The sequence below is a fragment of the Lagopus muta genome, chromosome 2 (genome assembly GCF_023343835.1).
Source record: "Lagopus muta isolate bLagMut1 chromosome 2, bLagMut1 primary, whole genome shotgun sequence".
In the NCBI taxonomy this organism is placed as follows: Eukaryota; Metazoa; Chordata; class Aves; order Galliformes; family Phasianidae; genus Lagopus; species Lagopus muta.
Genome location: NC_064434.1, coordinates 57224644 through 57234819, shown reverse-complemented (window position 1 = coordinate 57234819; position 10176 = coordinate 57224644).

Here is a 10176-nt window from a genome sequence, read left to right as displayed (position 1 = left end):
AAAGGAACAAAAAAAACTATTGTTTATATAAAAGAAAGTCTATGTTTGGGATGCAACTGGCAAGTCTGGGAAAACAATTGCTTTTCAATTGGCCAAAGTAATTACAAAAGAAAGTTTTTATCTTTCCTAATCTAAGGGTTTTCTAGATTAAACCTATGCACAAATTCAAAACCTTGTCAATTGTTATGACTCATTTTGGGATATTACTGATAAAAAATACTTTCAAGAAAGTTTCCCTAGTTACATATGCAGAAGAAGTTACAATTTTCAAAATGCAAATAAACAGGTCTCCTTCTGGAGAAAAAAATATTGCTTAGCATAATTTAAGAATTTAAATAAGATTAAATTTTATTTTGTTTCATTTTACTTTTTTTTTAATTGTTGGTTTATTTATTTTATATGAATCCTTAAAACATGAACTATACTAAAACATGAGGTTGAATTCTTTTAAATTATTTCAACATTTCATGACTACTTCAGACAATATTTCACCAAAACTTACCATAGATTGTGAGACAGAGAGACATCTATGAATTGGTCATAGTGTCTTTTTTTTTGTCAAGAATGCTTCTCATTGTCTCTTGAAATTCTTCCAAGACCAGCTAACTCTAAGACAAACGTGTTTCATTAAACTAGTGGTATTGTTTAGTACTTGGGAAAAAAAAATAGAGTGGATACTTTCACAAAAGAATCACTAAGAGAAAAACATGATGTTTGCATTTGTCACTTCTCAATTTTTTTCCTTCTTGTGCATAAATATGTAAAAAGGATTCTAGATTCAATAATCTTCATTTCAAAAATGTTATAATGAGTTTTCTTCTTTTATGTTAATAGCAGAGAAGTTAAAAGTTGACAATTCTTTGCAACGTCTATATTAAAATATTACCACTACTGAATGAAACCCTTTCCCTTCATTGTCATAATTCAGTCACTATTTTTACTACTGATTTGGATTACAACTAAAAATGATTCTAGTCTATTAAACACAAATGACTTTTAAAAATTATGGTTATATATATAGGGTTGCTCTGACAGTAGTGTCTCCTACTTTATTATGTTGGCCCACAGCATCAAAGGCAGATGGTGGCAGTATGGCAGTAGAGGTTGAAACTTCCCGCCAATATCCTGTTACATTTTGGTGCCATGTGACAGACGGTAGCAGAGGGGCAGTCTGACAAAGTAGTGTTTGACATGGAAGTGGCTATGAAGCAAAGGTGTGTAATCCCCCAAGTGGGAAGAATCACAGCCTCTGAGAGTCATTGACCAAACACAACTGTCACACTGCAAAATGAAGAACATCTCAATCAGCTTATCCATGAGAATCAGCTAATGGTGGTGACTATGTTGAAAAGTGATATTTTGTAGCTGAGAATTTTCTCTATCAAATTGTGTTATCTGTTGTAGTTTCCAGGGAAATAAATAGGAGGCATTACATTCAGAGTGATCTATGTAACAAATTAAGATTTTCAAAGTGACTTTGTAAACTGTAATACATTTAATATACCTCAATGGGCTATGTGGCCTTATATAATCAGAAGATTACGTGGTATAAGTCTTTCATTATTTTCACAAGCTGATAAAATCCGAAGTAAAAAGTATCAAAAGGAAGAGAAGGAGAAAAGTAACAATAAAGATATTTGTCAGATCATTGCATTCCCTTCACTCAAGGCATTATTTGACAGCTCGATATAATGCCCTTTCTATAGTTTCTATTCTATAAAACAAAATGCTAAGAGAAAGGAAAATGTAACTTCAGCTCTTGAAAACACTAGCACTTCCTCAGGGTGAATGCATTACAAATATTCTTTCAGTAATCAAGGATGCAACTTACAGTTGATCAGATAAGGTAAACAAACATGTAATCTAAAAATTATTTTAGCTAAAGACTTGCTGCAAATATACATATGCTCTGTTGCAGGTTATATTGAAGGTTATTATTTTTTAAGCAATATCTGCAATCAATGTTATATACAATAGAATACAGAGTATTTTAGATTATTTTCCTTTTTTTTTTTTCCTGATGTACTAATTCTGAGAGGCTGGTTTTGCTGCAAACCATGTAATTCTTGGTTAAGTTTACAAAGGATCATTATGTGCTTTGCCAAATAGGAATAATATATTTCATAGACATTTTACATCAATACTGCAAAGGCAAACAATATTTTTATAGCAAGATAGAGATTTTCAAGAAAGGTAGAATCTAAAGCCCTGATATTTACTGACTGAAAGTAACTGCTCTCCTTGTTTTCACTTTCATGTTTGTTGAACAAGCTTTGAGCATTACTTTGTGGTTTTACAATTCATTCATTTGCTTTTTCATTTGTTTTCATGCAACAATCCCCACAGAGCAATGGAGAAAAAAAAAACTAAAATGTGTGAGTAATACTATCTATTCTCCAACGTTCATGCAGAAAGAAAGGAAAATTATAATTATTCACTATGTTAAATAACATCCCATTAATGTGTAACATTTATTTTGAATGATAGAATCCAATTACTATATAATAATAAAGATCCTTGCAGTACTATATCTTTCAGCACAAGGAGCTTATGTAGCTACTTTCCATCCATTATTTGTACATTGTCAATTTGTGTAGTACAAAAGTACAATTAGAGAGAAATATAGGAAAATAGAAAACAGCTCAGTTTTGTCAGAAATATACAAAATCAGTATGACACAAGAAAGCAAAGATAGAGTATTAAAAAAAAAAAGAAAGGGGCAAAGCATTTAACCAGAGAACTTAAGCTGCAAGAGAATCCAATTGAAACAGGAGAAAGGTGGTTGAGTAACTGGGTTATATGTGACCCTGTTAAAGATTATCAGAATGTGCTCCTGAAATAAATGTCAATATAATCCAAAATACTCCCAAGGGATACCAGAACTAAGACAAGTGACAAGCAATTGTGTGTCTTTGTCCTACAGAACTGATGTTACTGTCACTATAGCTAGAGATAATATCACGCAGCACACAGAATTTCTTCTGAAATATGGAATAAATGTATGTTCTGACAGACAAAACAGTATAATCACATTGCTTTCAACTTCTAAAATGATCATATACATAAGGTCACACACAAAAGGAACAAACTCAATGTATTTCTATAAGAATGGCAAACAAAGAAGCTTGTAAGAGAGAATGACTGAAACGTTACACTCTGTCCTGTAACTGAGGCTATAAGACAGTGTAAATTACATATGGTGTGAATCCAAATGGATAGAAACTACCAAAATCTGCAGGCAAATACATTCCTCATTATGAGAAAGTAAAAAGCTAATGAACTGCAGATGAAACAAAAAAGAATTGTAAAACAAAAATATCTTTTCTCCATTCTAAAATTTCTGTGCCAAATTATAAACCACTTGGGCTATTAAAAGAAATACTATTGGCTTTCTGACAATAACATCCCCCAAATGGAATCATTGGTATCTTGCTGTGCAAAAATATCCTATTTGATTAGGAATTTAGTGGATTATGACCAATAATCAAGTGAAGAATTTCAGCTGCTATGTATTTATGTAGCTACAATTAAGAATAACTACTGAACCATACTATATGAAATCCTAGAAAAGACAAGCTTCTATTTTCAAATTTTTAAACTTTGAAATCTTTGGAAAATTGTGTCTTTTGCAGATGAAATAGTATAAAATTAGTATAACACCAGCCAATATTAGAAGTCTTATTACTAAGGAGATCTGCTTTTCATGGGTGCACAAACTATGAGAACATTTTAAAGCAAAATGGAAATATGCTACTGGTTTTTTCTCTTTGCTAGTCTGCTGCTTGTTGATTAGCTTTACAAGCAAATACTGATACTTGCAAATACCTGAAGGTAAATTCCCTCATGTTTCAGTGTTTCTCCTTTAAAAATATTGCTCTGTAAAAATATAAAAACATTCTCTCACAACATGTTTACTTTATATTCTCTCACATGTTGTGAGAGAATATAAAGTAAACCGGGCACATTGTGTTTTTAGTTTTCTCAACATAACGTGCACAAAAAAGTTCCGTGATATGTAAATTCAAAGGATATTTCTGTATTTCTTATATTATCAATAATTTATGAGCAGTTTTGACTAATCAGAGAGGTTCCAGTTAACTGTGATCCTGGTCTACAGAAAGGTTGTGAAAGAGGATCCAGGACAGATGCAGGACAGAGTGCACCTTCAGTAATTTTGTAGATGAAGGCTGGACTGCTGATCTACTTGAGTCTAGGAAGGCTTTGCAGAAGAGATCTGTATAGGCTAGAACAATGGGCTTCATGTGAGTTCAATCCCATGATATTCAACAAGGCTTCTGGTTAAGTCCTGCACTTGGGTTATAGCAACTTAATGGGGTGATACATGCTTGGGGAAGTGGGGCTAGAAAGTTGCCTCACAGAAAAGGACCACAGAGTGCTGCTCAACATCTGGCTAAATATAAGCCAGCACTGTGTCCAGGTGATGAAGAAGGCCAATGGCAGGTTGGCTTGCATCTGAAATAGTGTGGACAGCAGATAGAGAAGTGATTGTCCTCTTGAACATGGCAGTGGTGATACTGCACCTCAAGTACTGTGATCAGTTTTGAGACTCGCTGTAAGAGAGATGTTGAATTGCTTGAGAGTATGTAGAGAAGACCACCAAAGTTGATTAAGAGACTAAAAATTAAGACTTATGAGGAAAATGTCCCAAGTTAAACCAGGTGAGCTTTAAATTGGAGATTTTGAAAAAATTATTCATGGAATGGGCGATCAGGCACTGAAATGGGCTCCCAGGGAAGTGATAGAGCCTAGATCAAGGCTCTATTTTGCCTTGCATTCACAAATGATAAGAATAAATTTGATATCCAATGCAGTAAGTATCAGATATTATATTTCTTTTAAAATAATAATAATGATGAAAGTTAAAGGAATAAGAGGAAAGAAACACAGCCTAGTTCTAATGTGATACAATCTAAGGCAAATAGATTAACTTCAGTATTTTCTTTATATAGTTATACAAGTTTGAGATGGGTTATGTGCAATACATACGTGATCCTATTTATGTTAAAATTAAGAGCACTGGGATGCGCTTTCACCTGTGACTGTGTGTTCACCATTTATTTTCTGCACTGAATGTTTAATACCTAGTTATAAAACATTTGTATTCTTTGTGTGTTTTGCTTTATTACAATACTCAGAAGAGAAGAAAAAGAATATATAGACAGATGGCATACACTGATAATGTTTTTTACCAATACCTAACAATTATTTTGCTGTTTTAGCTAGCATCAAAGTTGAGCAAAATGGCTTTGAATAAAGAAATTAGCCAATATTTTCTTTTGATGTTTATTTGAATAATAACATTGAAGCTTTTTATTCTTTTTTGTTTATTTTATGCATTTCTATAATTTCAGGATCAATAGAAGCTGAAGACTGAAAGAAAGTATATTACAAGAAGTGTTTAAGAGGAAACTTCATTTGCTATATTTATTTTTACACTTTATGACTTCAGTATCTTTCTCATTTTCCTTTTGGACTTGGAATTTAGCCTGTTTATAACCATGAAGACTTGTTCAAGTTATGACATCTATTAACCTCCAGAAATATCACTATCATGATACTACCTGAGGTCTAAAAATTATTCTCTTTTAATGTGCAATGTATAAAATACATAAATGCAATAAATGAAATATACCTACAGAGCCTTGTCAAGGTCTGTGCAAATTCTGTAAACTATATTATGGTTGCTGATGTTTTTGACAATTCAGCTCAGTAATTTTAGTCCAAAGACATTTCCAAACTGTGTAGAAGGTAAAAGCATCTCTAGCAGACCTTGCCTAGAACAGCGTATCTCCCAAATTAGGCAAATTTATAAGCAATTTTACTCCAATAACACATTATCTACATGACATTATTTTTTCATGTCCTTTTTTTTTTTCTTTTTTTCACATCAGCTAGATCAGTACCCATAAAAGGAAAGAATTGGTTAGAAATGTGATTTAAATAGTGATTGTGCATCTTCATTCTTGATAGAAAAACCATGAAACTCTTTCTTCACAGGATTTCTGATACCGTTTATGCATGGACAGAGACAAAGAGAGAGAAATTGAAGATAGCAGAAAAAAACAATTGAGTTTAGAATGGGAACATGAATTCAAAACAGGAATACCTGGAAATGTTTGCTTTGAGCTCTCTTTAGCATTTTTGTCACAATTTTTATATTTACTTGAATAGAATATAGACTCTTTGTGTTTATAGTGCATAAACATACATTTCAGCTCTACAAATATTTGAGTCAAATAGCATTCAGGTTGCAAGAGCATAAGTTATATACTATAAAGCATTGTTTTGAAGTAAATTATTTGGGAAAACAAGACAAAGAGTAAAGTGAGCAGTTAGCAAATTACTTTAAAGAACAGACTGTTACATTGATAGCTTGTTCACGGGTACTAAATAATCATATATGGTTATATATTAAACACTTTGAGAAACAGTAGATATATTTTAAGTTAACAGGCCTGTACTGCTCTAAAGAGACTGAAGTTTTATCTAAAGAGAAACGCTTCAAGTGAGCACTGTTCAAGCCATTGAACTAAAAAGCATCATAGCAAATATTTGTTAGACAGGTTTTATAAATCTTGCACATCATCAGCTTTATAAAGAGTTTATATTTTCTTTTTATGCATTGATAAATATTTGGCAGAAAACAATAGAATTTTAACACCACCTACTTCAAGAGTAAATTCTTTCAGATTACAGGCATTTCCAAGACTGCAAAGGATAAAATAACAGGTATTTTGAATCTGGAAAATCACTGTGACTCAATTTACTATAGCATCTTGTCAGAGAATAATACGATTTTATTCAATTCACTAAATATTATTTACTGTAGGAGGAACTACACCTGAAGTGACTTAAAAGAAAGTGAAAATCATAATCTTTCTTTAGCTAAAATACAGTAGTAATCTTGCATAAATATGGGGAGTATATATGCATGAGGAAATCACTTTGTAGAAATATTAACATAATTGTGAAATATCTGTTCCAGAAATTGCTTAGAAAATTGTGTGAGAAATCCTCTGTGCTGGTAAAAAAACGGACAATAGCTGGTAAAAAGTACGACAGCTCAGGAATTTTCCTTACTCCTTCCCTTCTTTTCCCTTTCCCCCTTTATTTCTTTTCCTGTTTCCTTTCCTCTTTCCTTTCCTCTAAAAAGGTAGAAGGTCTGTAACTTCTCTTCCACACATCACGGCAAATGACTTGTATGTCTTATTTTATAGTCCTCCTTTGAAGCAGCAGGAGAACTTCATATTTCAAATACCAGGCAAGGAAAGAAATGGACCATTAAAGATCATGGCATAAATCTGAAGTCATTTCAGTAGAAATGGAGGTTTACTGTACCAAGAAATGTTAAAAGAAGGAACTACCTTGAGACACATTCAGTCTCAAACTCATCTCAAAACTCTTTATTGGTACAGGTGAAGTGGAGTACAAATACAGTTTTATAACCTTCAGTTTTTTAAGGAAGTTTAGAATAGCATTACATCACCCAATGAAAGTTTCATGTTAAAAAAGTATGTTAAAGGTAATGGTTGATATGGGAAGAAGAAACAATATTCTGCATCTTGTACTTACTATGGCCAAATTTTAATAGAGGGTACAAATGTGACTGATGAACTATGCAGATAGAAGTTATTTTCATCAACTGTATGTAAAGTTATGTTGAATGCCATTCAGTAGAGATATAGCCTAAGTTTTGCTATACGCTCATTCCATAAGTAACCTGTATGCAGGAAGAAATAATAAATTTCTTAATATTAATTCTGTAAAAAGGGATTAAATAAGATACAGGTTATATTAACAAAGATTAATGTCTTCAAAAAAAAAAAAAGCAAACTGAAAAACAAAGCCAGAAATCAAAATGGTCTTGCAAAAAAAAAAAAAAAAAGAAATAAAACAAAAAAATCACAAATGAAAATAAAAGAAAATACAGACAAAAAAAAAAAAAAAACAAGCAGAAAATAAAGGACAACACTGAGATGGAAAAATGTACTAAAGGTGGTTTAAAGGCAAAATGAAATACATACTAAACTCTGATAACAAAAGTGAAGTCAATAAACAGGTTCATCTGACAAAAGTACGTATGGTTTATTACGGTGACAAAGAAAGAATAAAGCCTACAAGACATAAAAAATTCTTTAATTTAAGTAGAAATTGTTGCATCCCAACAAGTATACTGCATCCAGATGAAGAGAATAGAAAAATGGGAGCAGTGAGATCTGAAGAAAAGCTGAGGGAGACACAAAAACATTTTCTGAGAATCTGAAAGATTGATATAAAATCAAAAATAAAACCTATCCCCCCATCCCAATGTCTAGTACTGAATCATAGAATGAAATAGAATCACGTAATGGCTTGGAAAGGACCTTAAAGATCATTCAGTTTCAACCTCTTTGTAGAAATGACCTCAGACCTCTTATCATTCTCAAGTCCCTCCTCTGGACACCCTCCAGCAGTTCCAGATCTCTCTTGTGCTGGAGACCTCAGGCCTTGACAATCCAGATGGGGCCTCATGAGGGCAGAGCAGAGGGTGGCAATCACTTCTCTAGCCCTGCTGGAAGGGAATAGCCCACCCATATTTGATGCAGCCTGGGGTATAGTTGGCATTATGGGCTGTAAGCACATGCTGTTGGCTCATGTCCAGCTTTTCATCCATCAGGACTCCGAGGACCCTCTCTGCAGTGCTGTTCTCAACAAATTCTTCTCCAGCCTGCACTCATTTTGAAAATTACCCTGATTCAGGTGCTGTCCCTTACGTATGGATTTGTTAAACAGCATTAAGTTCACATGGACCCACTTCTCAAATTTATCCAGGTTGCTGGCTATTTTGTATTTTCTCAAATGTGCTCCAAATCTGAAGTTGATTGCAGACAAAAGAAGCAAACAGAAATTCTGATGGAATGTAGTACTTGTAGACACTTCGAAGTCCAGAATGCTTATAATCAAACATCTTTTATTGATAAACATAAATAGATTATCACATTGATTCTGTGAGGTAGTTTTTAAATTTTTGAATAATTTAAATTATGAATCACGCATATTTTATAATAAAATCATTCAATTCTATTCAAAAAACTATTGTAGAAAATTTGTTTCAAGTCTCTTTTGACCCCAACAAGTGCAAAAAGTAGTTTTTTGCTCATGTTTTCTGTCTTAATTAAAATCAAGGCCTTTAAGGACCAAAAGATATTTAATTTTAACAACAGCATACCATGACTGTTGTACTGTAAAAAATGATATGAGGTTGAATATTTTCTTTATGTGCTTCAAAATAGTCGGAATAATAATTTGTATACTTGGAGATTGCAGAAGTGTTACTTGGTGTAGAAGACACTGCTTAGGGAACAGCTTCTCAATTTCAGATTTTCGTCTATGTGAGTTGAGAGATACATTCTTTTGGAACAAGAATTATACTTCCCTTTTGATCGTCTTGTTTGAACTATGCAGTTCTGGATATTGATGTAAACGGGGTTGTAATTAAGAGACAGAGGAGAGAAAGGAGTGGTTTGTAATGATTCTGATATACCAAGCATCCCTGAGGAGTACACATAGTCATATGTTACTATAGATTACAATTGGTGAGAGAAAAGTCACCACTTATGACACTTACCTGCAGGTAAAATATGAAGTATGATGGACTGTTCCTGAATATTCAGAAAGAGATCATACTGTAAACCATATTCAGAAATGTGTGTGCATTTTATTGTTTTTTCTTACTTGCAATAAAACAAGGAAGAAATATATTTCCAGAAGTGAAACTTCTTGGAAACCGTGTGTTTGAAATACTCTGGTTCAAGGAGCACTCGTGATTAGAACTCATCCCTGGGGGAAACTGACAGAATTTAATTTATCCAACTGAATATTTACATGTCCAAAGTTGAACAGCTTCAAGAGAGCACAAGAGAAAAATCCTGAAATATTCTATGCCCTGCAGTTTGAGATCTTTCTACACTTGAAAAATGGTGTGTAATTATTTTCTACATTTCAAATAAATCTCAGAGGTGATAATTGAGTTAAATTCTTCAGTGACATAATACAGAAGAAAAAATATATACCAAGAGTTTCCTTTTTGCTTTTTTCTTAATGTTATGTGTAAGTATGCTCCCTGAAAAGTTTTATTTAACTTCATAAGTGAGTTAGTTAGAGAATGAGGAATTT